Here is a 26,065-nt window from a genome sequence, read left to right as displayed (position 1 = left end):
AGGTTTTCATGCTTTCCTTCAGACTAACAGCTTGAAGCCAAGACTCACTTTCTCCTTCTCAATGCTAGTAACGACATGGCAAACAGAATTAAAATTTATCTCTTGATCTAGCTAAAAGCAATATCATAGGTATGTGCTGTATATTGCATTTAGATATTTTGCTCAAGAGGTATTTAAGTATTTATAAATATGCAGAATTTATTTTTTGCTTTTTATGGTTCCTTTTGCATCCTACTCTTTTCTGACCACTACAGTCTAGTGATTGTGTTCAGTGCTAATGAGTAGATACTCACCACAGCCCAAAGTAAGCAAGGTGATTATTTTACAAGAGAAAAAAAATTCAGTTTTTAAAAGAAACGGGTACTTCTGAACTCATGCAAAACATACAGGAGAAACTGAATTTTCTGTCATTCTGCAAGGACAATGTGTGCTGCCAACAACATCATATTCATCATTGATGTGTCATCTTGATAATGACCCTCATTGTCAGTGGTATAGACTTGAGGGCACAGTCTTTATTTTACATAGCTCCCATTGATAAGTAATTAGTTATGAACAGTAGAACATTTCTCACAAAACCTAAATTAAGCAAAACTACCTCAATAGGAACAGTGATGCAATGATTTACACACACACCAGGTCTCAGTTACCGTGCTTTGATTCAGTAGATTGTTTTCAAGCTCTTAAATGCCTGGATTTGTTTACAATTATATTACAATTACATAACTTCTATAAGAATGAAATGTAAAGCTAAAGAACAAACGCAGCAAGAATGAGGCTGACCATACCGGCAGCCCTGCTAGTGCCACTGAATCCATCTATTTGGCAACATCCAATTAGAATATTCACTGTATTGTGGATTCTCAGCTTAAATTTATTAAAATGAATCATACATTAGGTATTATCATCTATGAATTGCTTTGATGAAATCCTAACATTAAGAGGTACTATGAACATATTATAAATTTAGTTCAGTTCTGGGTTAAAAAGCAGAAACACATTTTTTCTGAGATGTTTCAAGTACTAAAACAAATCTCTGAAGCACAGAAGTTAAAGAAAAAAATCTATTTTAAAAGCTCCTTCCCATTATCAGGATTTTACTTGACATCAATCCCATTTGTACTTTACAGAAAGCAACACTACACTCCCACTCATTCCAGGGCAGGGGAGGCAGCAGGGAAAGGGTCATAAATAGGTGTGAAATCAAGCTTAATAGGAAAGAAAAACACCACAAGACTGAGAAGGGTACATTTTATTAGAGGCAGTGTAATTTGGGCAAGGGGTGGGGTTGGGAGGAGTAAGCAAGGAGCTTACAAAGCCCATTGCCATCTCTGCTGTGCTGAATGACTGCAGAGACTCACCATTCATTTCCTCATCACATTTTCCTTCACATCAACGAGTAGGCCAGCTATACAGTTAGTGGATATAAAAGCATTAACTGCAGTAGAGAACTTTATTTCACCATTCTTTCAGTTGTTTTCTCTGGCTGAGATTAGACTCCAGAGGTGCAGTAATGGGTAATTGGGAGGGAGGGGGTACAAAACAGCTTTGACAGGAAGAATCCCATATATGAGCCATGACAAGTTTCAGCCACTTGTACACACTATCACAACTGACTGCTCCGCATAGATCTCACTTGTGATTATAACTGATTCAAAGGGAGTAACAGGCTACAGTGATATAAAGCACTTTCTGAAAGAAAAGCCAACTGCAACACATCCCATGGCACTTAGAGCCCAACACCAGACTCTGAAGAGACAGATATATTCCAGCTGGGATCATAGTCTAGAGGGAAACACAGGGAAAACTACCTGTTTCACAGATTTTATAGACCAGAAAGGGCTTTTGCCAAACTAATTCAAAGCAAAGTTGTACAGAGGCTTAGGACATAAGCAGTCTTTGGAGCTTTCACAGTTTAATAATTCTCTTTAACAGCATCTTACTCTCCTCCTGTTGATCCTACCTCTGAGATCCAGTACTGCCTATGCAAAAGTCAGAAGCGGAGAGACATAACCCTGTAACTGTGGTTAAGAGTCTCATGGAGGCATGAGACCACGTGCTTCAAACCAAAAATATGTAATCTAGCAATGAAATGCAAGTGAAAAGGCCATCACCACCAGCCAGCCTGAGAACAAGTGCCATCACTCAGGGCAAGCAGCAACATGGCAACAAGCTACCACATATAGAAGCGCATTATAGGTAGCATTAAAGAGAGGGAGTAAGCAGGGATTTGTGAGAAGAATTTACAGCACAGATGGTAAATCAGAAGGGATCCCCCCATTAGTCTCCCATGAGTCAGAGAGGTTCAGGGAAAGGAGCATTTGAGAAAGCAGGTTTACAGAAAGACATACAGGACATGAACCTTGAAAAAGCAGCCGCTTACTAAAATTTATAGCCTAGAGAATTTCACTAAGTTGTAAATTACATTCCTCATAAGATTCAATTATGCACATACATATGCAAGATTGAGAGTCACAATGCAAATATACTCCTGTGTATGTACACTAACTTATATGTGCCCCATTGAGTTTGAAGTTTAAAATACTCTGCTGCAAAGCTTGAGGTCTACAATCCCATTAGTGCTTCAGAAAGAGCTTGCAAGCTAGAAACTTACATATCTATCATCCGACCATTTTATAGATTAGATTTTCTCTTCCTTAGATAAGCACCTTCAGTCCTCCTGTCCTGTTATAAATAAATGCATCTGCTTTGAATAGATATTTAATGGAGGTATTCCTTGTAAAAGAATACCTGTTTATGTTTACATTGCATTAAATATTTAAACAACTTGTTATGGAAAAGCACTTAAAAGAAACCTTTCTAAAGATGAATAGATTTTTCCATATCTTTTCTTCTTAACTTCTTCCAGCCAGAGCTATTAAAATTGAACTGCTTATACTGCTATGCTAGAGTACATATCTTATAAGGGAATGCAGATAGGTAGATAATGTAGCTGGAAAAACACAAATTTGTAAAAAGCAGACCCAAGACTGGGAAATTCACCCTCCCTACACTAATAACCTTTATGACTACACCGCCTCCAGACAATACAGGCCATATCTGGTCATCAATCAAAATCTGAACTGCACTCACGTAGGCCTGTGGGTAGGAGAGGGCTCCACATCTCCTGAAGTCAGAAGTCATCACCACCAGAAGTCAGGCTACATGGGTTTAGCATACAGCTAATTGTTTTAAATTGTGGTACAAAATGACAATAATTTGAATGAAATTCTGATTAAAAAGGGGACAACAACAAAAATTCAACTCTGCTATACAAAACAGAGTGATTCCCCTTTTCTTACCAACACAGAGTCCTACTACATTCCAGTCAATCCTTATGGATGCAGGAGCAGAATTTAACCTGAAGTATTTGGATCTGCCTTCAATACCTTCCATCAGAGAACGGGCAAGTACACAAGAAGCTTAAGATTATCACTTCCAACAGCTCTCAATTAAAGGTTTTTTGGTGGGTTTTTTAATTTACTTTTAAAAAGGTAGCTTGGCAGGGTTTGCTACCTCATTGTAACACTGACCATTAAAACTGTCTAATAGTTGGTCAAGTCTCATGCTCAGTTTGAATATATTCAAAAGCTGCAATATAGGCAGGTCAAAAGCTCCTGTACATTCCCCAAAACACTCCCTAAGGCTTTAAACACATATAAAGCATCTGACAGTCCAAGAGTCTCAGAACTTTTGCCTTAAAGGAATGGGCTCAAAAAGCTTCACTCACAGCATGCTGACATTTTAACATTTACTCCACAAATCTCAACAGGAGAATGTAACAGTAAACATAAGTCTTAAAAAGCCTTATCCTCTAATCAAATTACTTCCAAGCTTCAATTAAGATAAATATAATGTCACTTACTGAAGCAGCATTTATGAAGTATCAGCCCTTTATGATCTCAAGAAGGCCAGTTATTCCTCAAGAGGCCAACCACAAGCAACCTACATTGTTTATTTCTAAAATGAAGCAGCTCAGTAGTTTACCATTTTCTATAGAGTATTTTCACTCCGCAAAACTTTCATTTCCATTTTTTTATACCACTGGAAAATTGCTACCAGAAGGGTATTCATTTATTCTGGTAAGAACTGTCTTGTGAAGCAATGGGGATCCAGTTTTCCATGCTATGCAGTTATTCACATGATTTTTGCCTTTTTTTAAACTTCTCTCACTACTAGACAGCAGTTTATCTAATTGGTATAGCTAGTTCTAGGATAATAAAGTGTCTTTTCAAGTAGCTGGCCACCTTCTGGCATAGGAATTATAGGACTGGGGCTTAGAATCTTTTTTATTCAGGATTTCCACATTATATGTAACTATAGTCAGAAAAATATAGTTAGACAATGCATTTAGCAATACAGAGAAGACTTCATACTTACAAAGAAACACACAGGAAAATGACCAAAATTTTAATCCACACCCTTTACCATGCAGCCTTCTCCACAAACGATGCATTACTTGAATACTGAACTCTTGCAGGGCTACAGTGAGTTGATAACACCTACCACTAATGAGTTATATAACCATTTAAGTAAGATTAGTATCATAATCTGCTGTGAAACTTGACAGCAGGAGATGTTCTGCAAATAAAATATTCATTTACAAAGACTTCTTTAAACCAAGGTGGTTTATGTTCTTCAAATTTTTATACAATTAAATTACAGCTCCATACTCCTCTGTTTAACGTTGAGACAGTTTAGGCTAACAGCCATTGCTGCAGTACCATCTGCACAATTTCTCCCCTTCTTTTTCTGAGGGGTCAGATTCAGGACCCTAGAAGTGCGTGTATTCTTTGTGTGTTACAGAGCAATCCATGATGCTACAATACCACATCTTACACATGTACTTTGGAATTTTTCAACACTTTTCCAGCTTTTTTGGTCAGCTGCATAAAATCCACTTCTATTCTTGGAAAGTGTTTACTTTTTTGTTCCTGTGAACTACGGATTCCACAACCGTTACTCTACTCCTTCATATAACGTTGTTAAAATCATGACTATGTTGCCTGATGAAGAGGTCCAGGACACTTCTGTGTAGAACTAGACAGGATGGAGGCTTCTGCAGAACCGCTCATTTGTTCTTCAGCTGAGATTGCTTCTTTCAGCCCAATCCCCCTTCCTCCCCCAAAAGGGGTTACCACTACTAACATTTGCCAGAGTATTTTTAAAGGCTGCATTCGCAAGTCAACATGTCACTTTACCACTGAAAGCATTACAAAAATTGTGCAAGGCTAACTTAAGAATGTGGTACCTCCACCTCTAATCCTAAATATTGAAGTAAGAGAAGCCCCGGAGTGCAGAGCTTTATCTATGGACAGAAGGCACAATAACACAGTGGCTGATCCTTATTTTTCAGCTCTACTAGTTTTAACAAGGGTGAGATTCTTCCTTCTTGTTCTTCACAAAAAGCAGGGATTCAGTATAGCCAGATTATTTCAATAACAGGGCTTCAAAAAGAAAAAAAGAAAAACCCACAAAAATCTCACCAGGATAATGGTTTGCCTTGCTGAAAGAAAGGAGTTCATTTTCTATGCTACCTTTTCCATGTTTCAGCACACCTTGTCTCCTCTACAGTTTACTAGCCAGCTAGTTATTGTATTGTACTACAAAATGCAATAGAACTGTTAATGCACCTCTGATGTTGAGAGGTACTGGTGGGGAAAAAAAGCCATCAAAACATACATACACGTTCCCAAAACACTATCCCAAGTGCTATTTTTTCTATTTCATAGAGAGGGAGAACAGACCGCAGGACTTGCCCAATCCCCAGTAGCAGACAAGAGCCAACCTGGGAAGCAAACCATAGATCCCCACGCCATCTGACTGCTGTTACCATCACACATTCTGTCCATAGCATATTATTCTCAGTACAGAAGCTTACATCCAGAGGGATGCAAGAAGGAAACGCTGCTAAAAAGAGGCAGCATCCAGAGGGAGAACACTGCTAAAAAGCTTTGGATCTTTTCTCACATGCCTCAGTCTCTATTTCAGCATAGCACACATCAGGATTATATGTCTATATGTAAGACTCTTCCTAGTCTTGGTTGCTGCACTGACTGGCATGCAGAATCCAGAGTGTGGGAAGAACACAGAAGCACATGCATCTGCAAGGTACACTCCTGGGCTATGGCTTTCAGCTTTGTCTGTTTTTATGCACAGGCACATTTTTTTTGTAAATAAAGTACAGTCAAATTCAGGAAGCATTTATAATGCAGTCTCCTACTCCAAGAGGATAGAGAACTTTTAACATAAATTAGTTTTTCTGTGGTTAACAAAGAAGTTATGATTAATAACTTCATATATGAATAATATTCTCATGAATAAACACAGTATTGACAAAGGGCAACTTGCATCTTGTGTAAGCACTCCCTCCTTCAACTCCACTGGCACTTTGGGTTGTTAAGGTTAGACAAAGGAGGAAAAAGACAAGCTGAACTGGTACTCTGCTCTGTGTTACTATTGCAAATTTTCCTTTGAACTATGATTTCGTTACAGCTGTATCATGTTTTTGATAAAAGCATATACTGAGGTAATTCAAGGACATTATAAAGCTATATCTCAGAATAACTTCTGTTAAGCAAAGAAGCATGGTCCAGTTGCTCTATCAGGAAATTGATGCTCTAGAATGCAAAATGTATTAATGGACACAGGTAAACATGACCTCAACTAAAGGAAGATAAACTCTCTATTCTGTACTGGTTTACGTTGTTGTTGTTTTGGGGGGGGATTTTTTTTCTAAGTATCTTAGACACATCAATTAGTTATGTTTAAACTAATATATGACCTCTTTACTCTTCAAAACACCAAAACATCAACTCTAAGATGCATTCCTATGAAAGAAAGCAATGGATATTAAAAATAAGACATAAATTTTCTCCTAAAATAAGGAAATTAAGCTCTTTTAACCAAGAGCCTACTGTAATTATTACTTTGAAACATATACCTGAATATAACAGGATTACATTAAATCACAAATCACTGGATTTTATTCCTTCTGGGGAAAAATCTTAAACAAATATGCTGATCAGTGGAGTCAGTAAAAATATATTCATTTCACAGACCACTGGAGTTTGGAACCCTACTCCAAGCATCACAGGCAAGACCACATGTAGGATATACCATGTGCTATGAAACAACTCAAAATTAACTCATAAGCATTACTCGAGTACCGGTGCTATATTTTAGGAGTGATCCTATAGCACTGGTGGTAAGCTTTCCTGAACTGAGACAGAAACTCAGCATTCAAATACGAATGCAAATGTCAAATACAAAACTCTTTATTATATAAACTAGAGCTGGTTCATTATTAAACATCAAGCATGGTTTTTATGTAAAAACAATTACACTTCACACACCTGCATTTTCTACTGATTTTGACAATTGACTCTGAAGTCTCTTGGTTCATGCTTGAGTAGGCTATCTTTGAACAAATACATGCATTGAAGAAACAGCTGAATTTAGCTTTCTTAAGTTCTTATGAACAGCAAGAAGTGGATAAACTTCCCATCAGGGCAGGGAGGAAGGAACAGATCAAATCCCATGCATAATTATACCTAGAAAACTCACAGCTTTTGTTGCCTTTCAGTGTATTCAGGCTTATGTACTTTGTTCACCCCTTCATTAAATAAGCTGCATATGCACTGAAGGTAAGTCAATGCAATTTCTGGTTCACAACAACCCTGTAAAGAGATATCCTTATTCCAGCCACACTCATATCTGCATGAAATGCCTGTGAAGTCAGTTCCTACACAGGTAAACTCTTATGCAAAAAAAAAAAGCAGGTTTAATTTCAGTGCCAGTTTTAGGATCTGATTCGATTTAAATGATTTGGCACTTGAAGTTCTGAAAACAAAAACATGCCAAGTTGCTCTTTACTTTGACAAGTGTTCTGTAAACTGCTGCCAGCAGCATTCTAATTGAATTACATGAAAATATTTAATAAAGAATCTGAAAGTGAAATTAAACTTTTCTTTTTCTTCCCCAGTGAGCGTGTGTATATACCATACATACCTGAGACACAGGAGAGTACTACATATTCCTTCCCATCCAGTCACTGTCAATTAATTTAGATTTTTAACATACTATACCTTTCTCTTCACAAATTTTCTACTTATCTAGGTAGAAGCACATCGGATACACTCATTCTAGTACTATTTAGCAGTTATAGCTTCAGAACTTTTTTAAACTAATACAGCACTCCAACAATAGCACTATCCACCACACATTCATGTGTTATATACAGGGAATAAATTTGTCTATTTTAAGTCTTCATCTCTCCTTTATTAACAGTGCTCTGGCAAGGAACTGCAGCCAGAGCATTTTGCAACAAACAAGCAAGCCTTTCCCTTCTCTACTAGAATCCCCAACCACCCACTACTTTCAATCACTCGGGTACAGTACTTTCTTTTACGATACAATATTGTTCACATGGTGTTCCATTTCCAGAAATGCCAACAGCTACCATCATGCTATTTTTGGGACACTGTCTAGTGACTAGGGCTAACATGCCAAGTGCCCAGCCTACAGTTGGGCACAGTGTGGCTGCTGGTAGCCACACTATGCAAGAGCAGCCTGTGCTGAAGTCGTAACTTTACTCATAAGCATTAACTTCAGCAAGTTGCATCAAGTTCTGACAGGACCCTCAAGTCCATATGATGGAGCTGTAAGTCAAACTCTGGGGGTACACAGCAGTGGCACATGCACCCTGGAGGTAGGTACACCTGCTGAAGCATCCTCTGAAGTCAGAGGAAAGCCTGCTCAGTCAGAGTGTGAACATGAGGTAAAGCTGGATTTGATCAGAGAACGGACATTCACATTTGAAATATAACACAGATTCATCTTGCTCCCTTACAAGTAGATTAACAGTAGTTAATCAACGCTGCAAAGTCAGAACTGCAGTATATCATGCTGCTATGGCCAGGAAACTCAATTAGTCTCTCTCACAGTCTGGAAAGCAGAGGCTGGGTTTTTTTGTTTGGTTTTTTGTTTGTTTTTTTTTTAAATACACTTAGAACCTGAAGGTTTTCAGGGATTTTCTGTAGACCTATATTGAGTAGAAGGTTCCCCATCAGTCCCTGTTATGGCATGTACTGGCAAGTCATCCCAAGCTTAGCTGAAGCTGGGCTCACCTTTCCACAGCTGCAATTCTTGGTGAGCTTTACTTTTCTTACTTAAGAACATTTGTTATTGCAAAAGTTATTTCAGTTTCAGATAGAATGAAGAATCTTTGTTTCTGCCAGCTGTAAGAAAAGGTACTCATGAAAGACAAAGCATGAGTTTTAAATATCATATCTCTGTAGTTTGATTGACGTATAGCCTTATCTGTTTAGGATTCTAGAGGGTATAACATTTTAGAACAAGGAGCATTAGGCTCATCTTTCATAATAAAGTTGGGATTTCAGTGTTTATACAGATTCATACTTCAAAAACATCTCCTTTCATTATTATAACTTATGTAATAATTTGCAAAACAATTTCAGGAAGTGAATAGTTTAAAACTCAGAAGTATTTTTCAAATTACAACAGCTACAAGAGATGAAAGATACTGTTAATATCAATTAAGCAGAAATAATTGTTTTAAAAAGCCTAACCACAAAAATACAGTACTTTCATAAAACTTAAGCTCTGGAGCTTTTAAAACTATTCTAGATTTGCAGAAGCTTTAAACTCTTCCTGGTGAGTGCTTATGTTTTGAATATGAATTAGTAGTTTGACTGCAGTAGTCATGTGTCTATGCACTGTACCTTCTCTTCTTTCCCACGACAGATGATTGAAATCCTGACATATCACATCACTAAGAACTTTCCAACAGAATATTTTACATAAGTCTGAGTCAGTCAGGGGATTTTTTTTTTTTTGAGCCAGTTTCTAAGGAGGGGGGGGGAATCTACTGTAGTGATTTTTCCCCAAAGTATCCTGAGGGAGTTTGTATTAAGAGTTTAAAGAATAGAACTGGCTTTGGTATTCCATTCTCAGTTGCTCATTTATTATCTGGAGGAAGTCACATGAGCCTTGAAAGAAATCTTGATGAAAAGGGATCTGTCTCAGCTGCATGGGGTTTGACTTCTCAGTCTTGCAAGAAGAATGCATTAGTATTATCTATGCCTCTGTTTAACCATCAGCCAAATGGCAATCATCATGATAAATTAATTTTCTACACTACCATGCAAATCATAACCTCACACTCTTTTTGTGGACTCATTTCTCTGTTTAACAGGACACCTGGTAGAAACCCATAGGACCACAATTCTAGACAAGATCATGTGTGATAGCTCAGCAGGAAGGCAGAAGACTGCTTAAGGGCCATCATGTTTACCCATCTGGTTATATTCAAACAAATAGTTTTCTCCCCCCCCCCGCCCCCCAAGGGGGTAGGGGAAGTTTAGCAACTTCTACTGTAGGACATTACATCAATTAGTACTCAGTGTTTCCTTTCATTATCTCTAATGAACCAGATTCTCTCCTGATTACTTTCAGAGTATGGAAGTGCAGGAGCCTACCTCAACAGAAGCAGCCTCAGGTTACATTCACATTGCACAGCTCTGATCAAGCCAGCATGCAGATGCTGAGCAAGCAGCATATTTTGGTGCAGTATTACCAGGCCTCAACCCGTAGCTCTTTTCTGCACTACTGATAATCTTTACAGCTATGAAAAACGAACAAGGAACCCAGCAGTCATTCCAGAGGACAGGGCATCTTCCAAGACTACTGCCATTATTGCTGTCACCAGCTGTCAGCATCACAAAGAGGAAGGAAAAAGTATGACTGCATTAACATAAATTTAGCAAGTCCAAGATGGATTGGGAAGCAGACCAGAAAGTTTCTTCACAGAGTAGAAGTGTTCTTCACCCATCTGTTGGGTGCAGGAACCCATGGGGAAAGAATCACATCCAAGCAGCAAGTCCTCTGCAGATTCACAGGATGTTCACAGCACACTCACATTTCAGTGAAGCTGGAGACCAGCAGTAACCAGTGAGACTTTTCCAGAGTTGCAAGGTTATGAAGTTATCATTGTTTAAATCCACACAACTTGATTTCCACAACAACCAGAAATCCTTCTGAGGCAGCAGCTAGCATTCAGCTGAAGAATTTAATATTTTGCAAGTGCACATTGCCAATCCTTAGTTATTTCCCTCTAGTGTTCAGCAAAACATTACACTTGAGATAAAAGGAGAAAGATCACACAAAGCCTAATTGAATTAACCTAATTATTGTGGGTGGAAAAACCAACATAAAAACAAAAGTACTGTATAGAAGATTCTGTTTTCCCAGTTGCTATTTTTTTCAGGAACATATGTGCTTACTGTGACGCTAGATAGTCTAAAGAGAGGATGCTCCTAGAATTGTAAGGCACACTTGGGACTAAAGAAATAGGTTTAGGTCATAGGTGTAACAGATTTATGCTTCACACTTTAAGGCAGCCTGCAAGGCTGAAGACAGTTCATGAAGATGATTCTCAGCAGATATGGGCCATCAAGAACAAAAATACTATTGAATATAAATTTATTATTAGACAACCTTATTATGCTAGCCTACTTCTACTGATCTTATGACATAAAGTTGAAATGTCATATTAATCCATTTGTAAGCATTTTGATAAATTCCAAACATCAAAACAACAAGTTTGCCTTGGCATTAGAGAAAATGAAAAGGGCAGACTCCATCATCTAGCAAAAAGTTAACGTCACAAAGTCATGAAATCATAGCTAAATAACAGTTTCACTTCAATGATTGCTTGTTAATATACTGCCTCAAGATAAAAGTCAGATATTATTTCCTAAAATATGCCTTGCCTTTTGAATTAAATGATGCCAGACATTCTTTGCAGCAAGTTTATTTGTGGCCACAGCTCATCCAGAAGTTTTCATTAATTCACATTCTTTACAGCTCCTCCTCCCCCCCATCATTATCTTAAACTTAATTAGAACACTAGGTTTGGGGAAAGTCTAATTTACATTGGTTTTTTTTCCTTTTTTTTTTCCTTTTTCTCCTTGTACAAGGTGGAAATGAAAATTGCTAGGCAGGACAAATGTCCTAAATAATTTGGTAAGAGTGCACTTCCTGTTTGATAAGGACCATGTACGCTGACTGAACAAGAGGTGCAAAGAGCATTTGCAAGCTACAAACAAAATATAAACTTGCTTTAGTTAGTACATATTTCTTTACAATTCAATCAGTCTTCCAAACAAGAAAATAAGTTAGTTAACCAGTGTATTATCTGCCTAATAAACAGATTGACATTTAGAAGTGATGGTCCAAACTATGGCTTCAATATCCAAGCCAAAGCGCACTTCAGAAGCAGCCCAGCAATCACTTCCAAGACTTTATGTAGATACTACTATTTATGGTATCTGATTGCATGCTGCAGCATAACTCAATCACATCATGCTCTTGATATCAATCATATAGGATAAGGACGGCATAAAACTAACCTTGAAATTCAGTACAATACTTTTGCCAGATTACACAAACCAGCACATTGCCTATCAAGGTACAGAAATAAGAGGTGGGGTTTTATTTAAAGTACACAGATTCAACAATGGATGGAGCACCACACAGTCAGACACTGGTACATGGTAGTAAATAGGTTAGCTTTCACACGGAAGACATTCATACTTCAAAGTTACTTAATGCCAGGGTAGGTTTTTTCCACTGCTGATGACCACAAACAAGTCACCACTTTATTCAAGCCAGTGATGATTCCTCCCTTAAAAAGGGAGAGACAGAAAAAGCATTGAATTGAGTTCTCTCAATTTGAGATTCAAATTGCAGGAGACCCCTTTAATGAAAATTAATCCATTACCTTTAATGTCCAACAAGTCTTACAGTTAATCACAAGATGTGGGTACTTATCCACAGGATAGAATCAGCTGTAGTACACAAGAAAACCCACATACCTGCACTTAATTAGCTAAAACATTAATTGTTTACAGATATTGCAGTTCTAAAGCTAGTTTAAGAAACCTATAGTGTTCTTTAGATTTACATTTGAAAAATCAGAACTTCTTAGCATACAAAAATCTTGTTGCCAAGGCAACAGTATACAGAAGGCAGACAATTAAAAAACAGATATTTAAAGAACAAGATATTAAATTTAATATCTTAACTAAACTGCTGTTTAAGTGACCTATTACCATTGAAATAAAAAATGCTCACTTTTAACTCCTGTTAAGCAGTAGTCTCTTTGCTTAAGTTTTGAGATATTTTGGTAATGCTTTTAGGAGTGATTTCCCTCCCCTCCAGTTCTGTTCAGACTGAAATGACTGAATACTAACAGAAGATGCAAATAGAGATCAGCACTTCTGAACATACCAGACCCCATGCTTTTTAAATGCATAAATAGGGGGGGAAAAAGCCACTTAATTACCCAAAAGTCAATTTATCAGTCTACACAGTAAGGCATCTACTACATCAAGATAAGGAGATTATATGGTACACAGTTAGATTCTCTTCTGATAAAAAGAAATAGAACCTGTCAAGTATAAGAAATAATGGAAATACCTCAAAATAAAACAAAATAGGCTGGAAACTTAATTCAAGCAAGAGAAGCATAAACAATCTAATCTTATTTGAAAAACACCAAAAAATTGATTTGAGTACAATAGTTTAAAGCACAGGCTGAAGTCCTGAACTCAGCAAGATCGTTTTGATTTCAGTGATGAAATTATTACACATCTAAACCACATACTTAAGAGTTACCTTCTACAAAGACATCCTTACAGGCTGTAATTGTAAACATTACCAGAAACTTCTAGTTTCACCAAATCCCAACTTTCAGGCTAAAATCAGCAGTTCATTCTGCTTATTAGATCCAGCAAATGTGCGTCCTGAAGTGGGATGAACAAGAACAGGAGGATATTGCCATTGCATCACTAGCAGCTTTTGTCCTACAATTGCTTTGCAGGCTGCAGGTGTCCCAACAAAACCATGGCTGAACAGGCAAGGCCAGGAATTAGTCTGAACAGTTGATACCCACATTTTAGTTGTTTCATTCAGATTTATGAGCACAATTTTCTTTTTTTCCTTAAGTGATATGAAAGTACATCCATCCAAAACCAAATTTTGTATGTAAAAATATTTATGTATAAATAAGTATACAAGATATTTATCTTAACACATGCCTGAGCTTTATGACCATGGACCCTGTACTCTCCCCTTATACAGTAGCTTGGCTCAGCCCCTAAAGCCGTTTTGGACAAGATCCATAGTTCTTCCCACACACAGCACTGTTAGGAATAGAAATATCACATACAAGTCTCCCTTCACTGCAAAGCACTAGTTGTGATTCATCAGAGCCAAATCTCCACCTTCAGCAGCCATAAAGGTATTTCTTTTATTTTTGAAGGGGATCCAGCTCTTTGCAGCTGGGGTAGCAATGCCACACCAGCATGCCACTACAGCTCAGACAGATTCAGTGGAGATACCACTTTTATCTTCTTACCCAGAAGCACTCCATGAATGCCATTTCAACACTCCGACAGTGAGCAGCACGCACGTTTGGGCACAGTGAACACTCTGCCCCGGCCCCCTGACACACTCACATCACAGTGCTCAGCGCAGCAGAGCTGCACTGGCAGACAAGGTTGCCCTGATCAGCAAGCTACTACACCTCAGATACAGCATCCGCACTTTGTTATGCAGAACCATTTGTCAATTCATTTGTTTTCCCATCAGACATGCTGCTAACATTCACCAGGCTTCATCGTGTGGAGGGGGAGTGCGACATGTGCTTCAGCCAAACAGGCTGAGCGCATCCCATGCTGTTCCCTCTGCACTGACAAACCCAGGGAACTCTGTCAGGTCTCCGGATGCTTGAGGGAGAAGGGGAGAAGTACCTGCTCAAGTTATCCAGTCTGGGATATGTACTGACAGCTCTAGTCACCTACAGTTTCCACACCAATGAAGCTGGGGGAGGGCAGGGGGAGCAAGGAGGAGAAAGAAGGGAGAACCATCACTATATGTCTATTTTTCTGTACTACCACCATACCTTTTAATGGCATTAAAGTACAAAAGGAAACCAAGCGTTCAGAATACATACTTGCTTAACACTGCTTAGGGCCAATTCCTAACAATTGTTACTCTGTATACAGACACCAGAACAGTTGTCTTCTAGTCAAAACCTTGTCATGCAACTTAGCAGACGGAAACATGGAGAGGACCAAGTCCTTACAAATCCTGAACCATGCCAAATCATTCTTCTAAGCAAAGTCATCATGTCATAAGAGCAGCTTGCTCCAGATCTGCATAATTTTGTGCTAGAAGTTAAGAACAAATGAGGTCTTAAGCCCTTTTTCTAAAGGCTGTGTACGAACTGAAGAAATTGGAGGGCTTTTAGTTGCTAATCATGACTAGAGTTACTAAGCTCTACAACAGTAATAAAATCTAAATCTTCATTAAATTGATCAGAAAGTATTTACAGCATGCAGATTTTTTTTATTGCAGAAAACTGCTCTCTGCTTTGAGTTGTATTTACATTGGTTTTTAAAAAAATTCTTCTTTTAATGTAGCAAGCATCCAAATGCATTTGAGACTTGATGGTGGTATTTTACTGTATAGCCAGGAAAGAAGTTCTGGGCAATGGAAACCACATGTTCTTCAGAGAAATTAAATCAGAGATAGGTTTTATTAAGTTCTGCAACATCCTTTTCCCCAAACATGGTCTCCACACGTCCAAGAAGCATGACATGAAGTATGATACATTAGAGACCCACACTTACTAGACTGGCATGTTTAATAATGGTTTGGGAAGTGACTGCAACTTGTAACGTGTTCACATTTGCAGTTGTTTTACACTGTCTCTTTGCTAATACTAACTTAACAGCTGTCTGGATCAATCTTAGCCCACTAACCTTGAGACCCGGATGGATTCTGGTTTAGCATGGATATTTTAAGAATTGCCTCCACACAGGACAAAGGGAGGATGCTCAGCTTAAGTCTCACACCAGCAAGGAGCAGGGTGGTCCACTGGGTCTGGGGAAGGCTCAGTTAAGATGGCAAGCATTAAATTGAAGACCTAAGTAGAAAATGTCCTTCTGTTAAGAGAAGGTTCACAAGTGAATACCATTATGGCCAGAAGGGACCATGAGACAGATGACTGGACTGATGATTTACAACAGGTTACAAGTATTGAGGCCAGTAACTTGCATTTGGATAAAGCTCAACTTAAAAAGAAGTACCAAGTGCTGGATCAAACACCTCTAGAGATGGAGAATCTATCCCCAGAGGTTAACCATCTTTCCTGCTCAAGATATCACATGCTTTAATTTAAATTTGTTAGCTTTCACTTTTCCTTTCTTGTTATGCCTTCCCCTGCTAGGCCTTCAGCATCCAGGATTTTCTGCCCATGAATATACTCACACAAAGTAATAAAGTCACTTCTGTAACTTCTCAAAAAAGGATTAAAGAAAGTTACTAGCTGAGCTCCATAGACATTCACCTTGGATGTCAGTTTTTGTGGATTTTTTTTTTTAAATACATTTCTCATACTAGAATCAGCCATGCCATATAAAAGACTAAAAAATATCTTTCCTACACCTACTTCCCCATGTCACCACATTATGAGCACATGCTGAACAGAGCCCCTGCAGTGACCACTAAATTCCTCTCTGGTGCAGCCCCTCTCTCTGGCAGCACAGCTTACATTCCTCACTCCTAAGCTCTGCATTTACGTGAATCTTCTTCGAACGCCCAGGCAACCCAAGCCATTCCATATGAGCGTAAGTGCAAAATGATGAGTTAGTGTTAGAGCTAGTAATTATCCCCATGGAGATGCAACAGGGATAACCCAATTCCATTACAATTCCCTGATGGCAACTTTTGCGATACAACTGTTTTGTGGGTTTTAAACAATTTACGAGGTATTTTATTGCTAGTACTAATTTTGTGTTGTAATATACTGCAAGAAATTACTTTATCAAGAAAATTTAACAGAAAGAGTATTTGACAGAGCCTTCTTTCCCTTAAATTTTGCTAACAAGCTTTAATTTTAAGATTTTATTTTGTCTTTACATGAAGTGAATCCTCAACTTTTTCCAATTGTTTTACCTAGAATCGACAGCAGGATGCCAGATTAATACTACCTGCATTAGCCCATTCACCTTATTAAGATATTGGTGCTCTGAGCTTTTGAATAAGACCTCAAAAAAATAGGAGCGCAGAACAGTTTTATATGGCAAGTACATCAACATATTCTACTCCATCTTTTCTCTAGTTTCATGAAAAGGCAAAACCTGCACCCACCAGAGGTCAAGTTTTATATCCAGGAGGGCAAAAGTTTCCACCACACCATGCCAGAAAGCAGCAGACGCCCGAAGCATGAAATTAATACAGAGTGAAAAACAAGTGGGATACAGTCTCTTTTAAAGCTTCTTCAGTATCTGATGCCCTAAGTCTTTAACTGCATTAGCTTCACTTCCACTCACCAAGAACTTCCCTACTGGATCACAAAATCCTTCCTGCAGGCCTAGAAAGTGCCTCCTGTGAACAATTTAGCCTCTTTACCATTACTACATGGAGAAGAAGGCTGTGCCAGCATTTCATTCCCATGAAGCCTTCCTAAAACTGCCAATCCAAAGCTGTTCAAGGTGAACGCATGTCCAAACAAATGGAGCATCCCAACTCTAGAAATGCCTTACCTACGTAATAGGTTACAGGAAACCCCAAAACAAAATGAACCTATCCTCAGGCTTGAAAACACCATCTCACCAAGTTCTTCTCAGCTTACTTGTGCAAACAGCTGTGTTAATTTGTTATATATTATTTCTCCCCAAACCCATAGTCAGATTTTAAGCAATGTCTTTCAAAGTTAGATGATAATAATCAAAGATAAGCAGGAGTAAGAGAACACTGAGGGGTATATTGCTGGGAAAAAAAAAAGGTATATCTGATGAATATCACCATGGAAATTGAATTTTCTCATCTCTTCAGGCTTATAAACATCTGGAACAATTCTATGATCCTTAAACTGATCCTGTTTCTTATTCATCATAGAGAATAGACCAGGGAATTGTGTCTAATTAAGAAGCACAAATGTTTGTTCCATGTCTACTACTAACATCTAAATTCTAATACTACTTTGTAGCAGGAAGCCAGAAAAACATTTTAGAGCCATTTGAGATCTTACACTTATTATGATACCATACACCTAACATATTGCCACCAAAGTTGATTTGGAAACAGGCTTTCCAAGTGAAACAGAATATAAGGGATAATTAAGAAACACACAGGTAACATTTCCTGTCTAGCTTTTCAGAGAGTGTCTGTTCTCAATTATGAATTTTTAAAACAGGAAATTAAACTGAACATTGAAAGTAGTTACTAGCTATAAGAAAAAAAGAAAAGGAGGAGGAAGGCGCTCTCAGCTCAGAGTTGTAAGCACCTAACAGTAAAGTTACTAACTGCAACTTCACTTTCTGGAAATCACATGGACCTGAAGATACTATTTTTAATCAGCCTTCAAGTTCTCTCATCTCCAACCAGCAACTGCCAGACACACTGTTATACACTAACAGGACAACCCTTTAAATGAAGAGAGCTTTTCTTTGTGTTGTACTCATCCTGCATTTTACACCCCACAAACTGCAAGTGAGCTAAGTATGGAACGGGGAACACGTGCTGCTGTAAGAGGTAACATAACCAGCCTAACCAGGGATGACTATGGAGACAGCTCACCAGACACTTTCTTTAACATTCTCCTCATGCTGCAGAAACTTAGATAAGAGACATAACATGGGAGCCAAAAGCCAGTCTTGGAAAAAAGAGAAAACCTGAACAGCCACCCAACTGCATCACTTCCTACTCCCACCAGAGCAATACCCGTCCTTTTAAATGCCAAACTAAAGGAGAAGCAGCTAGTATGAGAAACGCAGTAGGCTTGTAACATTAGAAGAAACACTTTGCTACAGGAACAAAAGATCTTCAACCCAGGAATTGCACCACTGAGACTTCAGTGGGAAAGCCCCAAGTACTGCTGCAAGAGTGTCTTTACACTACCGGAGTAAAAACAACATTCAAAGTCTGTCACAAAAAAGGCAAGTTCTGCTTACCACCACCCCAACACTTTCAAAGTTAAGTTTCCCATAGCAGCTCTAATTATTCCATAATACACGGCAAGCATTTTGGTGCTGTTTCTTAAAACAAGTACAACACAGTTGTACTTTAAGTCATTTAACTGTGTAAGGACACCATTATTTTAAGGCTTGTTTACTGGGCAAGCACATACAGCTTCAAGAAGAGTTAATTTGTAGCTCCCCATGCACTTGTGCTGCAAATGAGTAAATGCTGAATGGTCTATAAATACCTTTACTACCACGGATTTGGTTTCTTTCCAGGACTCAGCAAAAAGAGCCCAGGCACCTGACACTTTATCCTCTGGGGGAGCGTTACGCTGCTTCCATTTACAGCTTTAACGACCTGCCCCGCTAACACCGGCGGCACAACCATCCTGCCCATTTACCACAGCCCAAGGTAGGGGACACCCGGGGCGGGGGGAGGCGGACGGCGACAATCATACGTTGGGAGAGGGACACAAACGTCGCTCCTGTCACACCGAGATGCGCCATTCGCCCAGCGAGCCGGCGGGCGAGCCCCTTCTATGCTGCACAGCGCAAGGAAAAGTTGAGCTAATAAAAAAATAATTTTAAAAAGCACTGGGAAAAGCTAACTGCCGCCCCCGCCCTCCCCCGAGCCGCTGTGCAGCGCTCCCCCCGCCGGCGCTGCGCTCAGCCCGCCTCCCTCCGCGCCGCCGCCCTGCCGGCGAGACCCCCTCCCGCCCGCCCCGCAGCGAGCCCAGCCCGGTGCGAGCCCCGCGCCCGCCCGCCGGCAGGAGAGGAGCGCGGAGCGGCGCCTACCCGACCGGCTGCGGATGATATCGCGGAACTCATCGGCGGCGGCTTCGTCTCCCCCAGCGGCGGCAGCGGGGCCGGGGCGTCCCGCCTCAGCCATGCCCGAGGAGCGCCGGGCTGGGGAGGGAGGCAGGCAGGGGTGTGCTGCCGGGCCGGGGCGAGGGCGGAGGGAGCCAGGGACGGGCCGGGACAGGTGCGGCGCGGCGCCGCCCGCCCTGAAATAGCGCCGGGGCGGCGGCTGCGGCCCCCGCCCCCGCCCCGCGCGCGGTCGATGAGGAGAGGAGCAATTAGCGAGCAAATGGCCCCAGGCGGGGCAGGAATGACTGAGCAGCCCTCACCGCACCGCCGGCGCGGTACCGGGGCGGGACGGACGGGCACTGAGGCACCTTGTCGCTGTGGGGTCGCGGGGGATTTCAACTTTTTGGGGGGGACCCGCACAGCCGTACATCGCTACGGCCCCCCGCTCAGGCAGCGCTGGCCCCCGCGGAGGAATCCCCCGGCAGAGGGGTGCGCGGGTTTAGGGGAGCCGCGTTGCCTAGCGCGGGCCGGGGTTGTCGGCCCCGCACCCCGTGGCCCTGCCGCTGGAGCCCCCCGTGCCCCGCAGCCCTGCCAGGCGCGGGGAGCAACCGTCCCTGCCCCACCGGGGCGGCGGGGCTGGGAGGCGAGTCTCGGGAAACAAGTGAAAAACGCGCCAGAGTTTGTCTTCTTCCCCCTCCTTAATAATTCGTCCTTGGAGGGGTGAAGGTCCTGCCACACCTCATCAAGTGGCACTGCTCTGAAGCCACCTGAGTGATAGCCCATTGATGTCTGCAGGCTTGTCAAATCTTTCATCCGTCTTCAGGAAAAGAGGACACGGAAAACATTTCCCCTTGTGTTTGATACGGAATAGGGGCAGCTTAGTCCCCTGTCATCCCAGTCAAGGGACAAAACGCTTCCCGCTGGCATTGCTTCCTTGCACCCTTCCATTAAGTGTCAGTTTGGTCGGCTGCCTCCAGCCCACCATTACTCCATTCCCTTCAGTTTTCTTTCCACGCTGACATTCAGGCCGTGCCTTTTATGCTCAGTTTCCCTCAGCTCACCAGGCCCCCAAGTAGCTTGCATCGCCTCATGGGGGAAGTAACCAGGCACAGGAAACAAATGTGCTGGGATGTTTTTAAATACTCGCTCTCCCTGTAACAGAAATCCAAGCTCTTAAAAACTGTGCCTTAAAATATGGACACTAAGAAGGCAGATAATCACCTATTTTTATTTGGTAGTTTATAGGACAAGGTTGTGACATACTTAATACAAATTTAGCCTAACTGCTTCTCAGCTTTAACACCAATTCATAGATAATTCATAAACAGATACAGAGGGAGAGGAAATTAAGGGTAAGCTGTAGAAAGGATGTATGCTTTCACTTGTACTTTGCGTAGATAAAGGATTTGGATCTCTTCATGTATGCCAGAGTATATCAGCAAAAAATGTACTTGTCTGAAGACAACAGAGTTAAATAGACTAAAACTATGTAAGAAAACCAGGTCAGAGACAATGAACAGTTAGAGGAAGACTTTTTATAGGCAGCAAGGTACATGGTGGTAGTCAGATCCTGAGGAAAGGGGCTTGTCCCCGTGTGAAGCAGTGGGGCACACCCTCCACACAGGTGTTGTCTCATGGCTCCTCTCTACCCTCTTGTTGTTCGTAAAGACTCTGATAAGATGAAGTAGGTGGGAAGTTTTGCACAGCCTGATATTTCCAAAAGTATTTTTCAGCTTTGCTTGTGATGATCAGTGTTTATTACTCCAACAAAGTGAGTGGGAAAAGAATGAAGTATTGCCAGCCTTAAATACTAAAAAAGCATTACTCAGACTCAGAAAAGGCATGAAATTGTCCTCAGATTATTCAGGGGAGAGAGATCATATTTCTTTGTCCGTATTCCCATTTTCAATTCCCTCTGGTCGCCCCTGGTGCGTGCCAACTCTCACAAACTTCCAGTGATGCAATTTTGACTCCCACCACAGGCGTTCTTGCTAGAAAACCTGACAGATCAAATTGCAGGCTGGGTTACGGCACTACAGCTAGCGAGGGGAGTCTGTAGTTTCTCCTCCAGTATCACCATTCTGTTTAATACCCTGTTATCGCCCACCCCCAAGTTTTTCCCAAGCTATCGGCTAGATTCTCCCAGTCCCACAGCAATCCAGACATTCGGTAATTTGTGTCTGTCTCCCTATGTCTTGTTTTCTCGGCCTCTGCCGCTCATTTTTAAGTGTAGTTTCTTTTTGCATTCTGGTGCTTTAGAGAAGATGGCAGTTTGCACATGCCTTCCTCTCCCCCATAATACGCATAGCATTGCAGAATTTAAAATGGGATTCATGCGTTCCTCAACAGCTGATCCAGAGCCTCCCATACGTTGTCTGCTCTGTCTTTAAAACCCACGTGGGGAGACGGTATAGCTGCTTCCCTCTTCTTATTCCATCCTCTTCTGTCTGTTCCCAAGGGCAAAATGGAGGGAAGACAATTTTGCCTCTTTATGGCCAAGTTCTGATCACTGTTCTTCTGTAAGAAAAATGTAGAAGGAAACCAATCAGGACAGAGACAAAAATTTCATGACTGACACTTCTGTCACTCCAGACAGCTTGTATCAGTAGCCAAAATCTCATTACTGTAATTTGATGACAGTAAGAACACTATCTTAACTAAATGCTGAATCTGTTCTACTTTGTTTTACAGACCCAGCAAGACTGTATGCAGAACTTCAATGCTAGAAGTTTTAACAGATTTCGTTAACTTTATGAGCAGGCATAGTCTCTTCGTGTGCAGTACCTGAGGTTTTTGGGCTGAGTAAGAAATCTGCATCCCAGTTCTGCAAACACTAGCTGGTACACCCATATCTATATCTATATATATATACACACACACTCATATATATGTTTGCAGTGCTGCTGTTAGTTAAGTTCTGAGAGTCTCCAGTAAGAATTCCCCGCTCTCTGCAGTATTTTACATGGCGTTTGTTATCATTCTGTTCATGGGTCTTGTTTCCCCACAAACAGAATTCTGGTCTGAGGCAGAGCAGGTCTCCAGGAAGCTAATCTAATCTCAGAACTTTCTTAAGTATTTAAACTTTTGAAGTCCAAATCAAGGTAAGACACTAGAGCAACATATATTACATTCTTTCGATAAAGTTATTCCATAATGTTAATAACAGAAAAAAAAGGTTTTATACGCTCCTTTCCAAGAACAATTATTCTAATCATGAAGAGGTTTTTCTACTGAGGCCCCTAAATGTCATAGTAAATGTCTTCGTCACATCACAACAGCCAAATAGTGAAGAGATTGGTTTGCGACACTTTGTCTAATCATACGCATCCAAAATTCTGCTCACTGATTCGATCAACAGTGCATGTGTGTTTCAAGCACAGATGCAGAGCAAGGCTCTTAGAAGATCACGTTGATGCCTGTAGCGCTGCAGAACCTACATTCAACACACACTGTGAATTCTGAAAAATGTCATGTCTTTGACCCTTGACTGAAACAATCATTTCCAAAACTTAGGAACATACTGTGCCTTTAAAAAAAAAAAAAAGTAATCTGCTGGTTTTGATTGCCAGTGTTCGACATGTAAGTTTGAAAAACTTGCTCTTTGGGCATACATATGTGCGTGCATACGTGTGCATGTACTTACGTGTATGAATGTATGTGTGTATACATATGAATATGTAGCATGTACTTTGTTACTTAAGGATGAAGATAATATGTTCAGGATCGATGACGCTAAACACTAACTGGCAACTCTTGCTAGCCCATTCTTGTTCCAGAAAGCAAGTTTCACTTAGTTTATAGTCACCCATGGAAAACATCTTATCCTGTGTTTGTAACGTATGCTATTAAAACTATTTGATTAGTTGTTTGCCAAAAGCTGGGGCTGGCTAATTCAAATACTAGGGAGGCCTTCAGTTAGATGTTACGTTTTAGGATGAACAATATATTTTAATGCCATATTTGAAGATTATTAAAAGCCCATTTCAGCAAACTATTGGCTTAATAATAGACTCTAAAATATGCTCAGAGTCTGAGGTTAGCGGTTCTGGGTGACAGATTATCTGCCCTTAGAGGCATATCTATGCTTTGATTCCACTTAAATATACTGATTTTTTTTAGTTGCATGTTCAAAGGCAGACTTTTTACTAGTCATGTTGAGGCAGCTGCTTATTGTCAACTACGAGTTGGAACAAGCATTTGCTTTGTCAAAACTAGACTTTATTGCACATTTTCATTAATATATGCAACATAATAAATATTAAAATATGACCAAAAGCTTATATGGGAAGAAATCCTGACTTTCAGGTTGGTAATCGTATTCCTTGTGAAGAAAGGTCCAAAAATTTAGGAGAAAATTTAACATTCTGGATTAAAATGTTTTTAAAATCGTACAAAACCATGCATGCCTTTTCCAGTGGTTCACGTTACATTCTGGCTTTGCTAGGCCATTTGGGATACTTCAGAACTTTTTCTGCAGCTTGATTAAGCTAGGTAAGGGAGCTGTTGGTAAAAGTCAAACTCAATCTAGAAAAACACTCCCCTGGAAAAAAAAAGTTATTATTTATTCTGCCCACTGTGCATGACCCATCCCGTATTAAAACCAGTTCTTTGGCTATGTAGGATTCTGATACATTATCTTTTAATTATTTTATAAATCAAAATGAATAAACAATCAGTTAGAAAAAAGACATAAAAGCTTTCCTTGTGATAATTTATGCTTTAAAATCGTTGCTTTGAAGCAGAAAGGATGTGTGGCTGTGCTACAGACTTCATCTGATCTAACTAATTTATGGCAACTCCCTCAGCTAACAAGAATCACATGGTATAAATGGAAAATGAGACTCTACTGGTATTGAAAACAAAGAGGTAATTTCTTTCCATCTTTCATAACTGTTATTCAAGACTGCATATAGTTTTTTGTCACAGCTGATTAAAAAGCTTGTTTTTCATCTTAGAATTAGTTTCATAATCTATTCAAGCAAAACTGAAAGTCAGCACTCTAAATACAGTAAAAAACCTGAAAGCTTATTTACTGATAAGTACTTAATAAATTGGTGACCTGCTTACCTCCTGGGAACACAAATACTGGTGCAAACTGCACAAGATCTTGTCACAGGCTCCCTCATGAAACCGTACTTGTGATGGATAGTGTTATGCCTTTTTTCCTGCATTTTTTGCTGCTACGATGTTTGTAAAATGGAAGATTTATTAGAAAGTTATACATATAAAACAGTGCTGTGAAATGCTTACTTTAGATTTGATTTTTAGTGTACTTAATTCTGGAGAAAAATGTATGTTGAATCTTTAATAAAAAGGCCTTTAAATAACTGAAACTAAATAAAAATAAATGCCAAAAGGAATTATTTATTGCACAATGACATATCCTGTATTAAAACCCCTCTACTAAAAAGTTACAAAATAACCTCTCAGTTACAGCACTCATAACCATATTTACAAAGGCAATCAGCATTGCCTCATGCATAGACTTAAGCACTCTCTGTGAAGTAGTGCCTAATTACATTTTCATAGCTATCATTAGGCATCTTTTGGCTTATAGTGTCATATGCAGTAAATGCTTAAATATTTAGGTCCCTATCCTCAAAGATATTTAGGTGTCTAGTTCTCATTTTTAATTTATATGAATTAGGGACCATTAGGGACCTTTTCCCAAAGCCAGAGTATTTGAAATTTTCTCTCTCGGAAAGCCTGTTGGAAACTTTTGTGGACAAAACCGGATTGTCACAATAATCTGAATTCAACACCGCTGTGCTTACAATGCAGACTTCAATGAAATAGTCCATTTAACATTTTTAAAGTATTCTTCACCAAATCTTTATGCTATTTCTGTTAGTATTATAATCCATTGCAAATAATCTAGTATAGATATACCTACACTTGGACAAAACTGCCCATCAAATCAAAGGAATATTCAATTCATGCATGAAGTGTTTTATTTCCAGAGAGCCCTTGTCATTACCCAAAAAAAGATGTCACCAAACTCAAGGAATGTTTTCTTCTCCCATATTCCAGTCTTCTCAATGGAGTCGTAGTAGTTGGTTAAAACACCAAACAGTGCTTTTTTTTCTTTTTTCTTCTTTTGTTTTTTATTGGTACAGCAATGTTGCACTTCCTGTAATAAATATTCCTGATTCCCCTTAAAGTTTATGACAAAAGTCTTATTGGTTTTAATGTGAGCTGTATTTGAT

General features: G+C 39.8%; 1 protein-coding gene across 1 annotated transcript in view; it reads right to left on the bottom strand.

Annotated features, from left to right (window-relative positions):
* The window catches only part of DMD (dystrophin), a 1,394,632-nt gene extending 1,374,693 nt beyond the window's left edge, over nt 1-19,939 (bottom strand). The window contains exon 1 of the mRNA XM_076355694.1: nt 19,848-19,939. The gene's annotated coding sequence lies outside the window, so the exon portion shown is untranslated. The remainder of the gene's footprint in view (nt 1-19,847) is intronic.
* Nucleotides 19,940-26,065: the final 6,126 nt, after the last annotated feature.

Source organism: Aptenodytes patagonicus, chromosome 1 (assembly GCF_965638725.1).
Source record: "Aptenodytes patagonicus chromosome 1, bAptPat1.pri.cur, whole genome shotgun sequence".
NCBI lineage: Eukaryota > Metazoa > Chordata > Aves > Sphenisciformes > Spheniscidae > Aptenodytes > Aptenodytes patagonicus.
The sequence above is the reverse complement of the archived record's forward strand: the minus strand, read 5'-3'. Positions and strand labels throughout refer to the sequence as shown.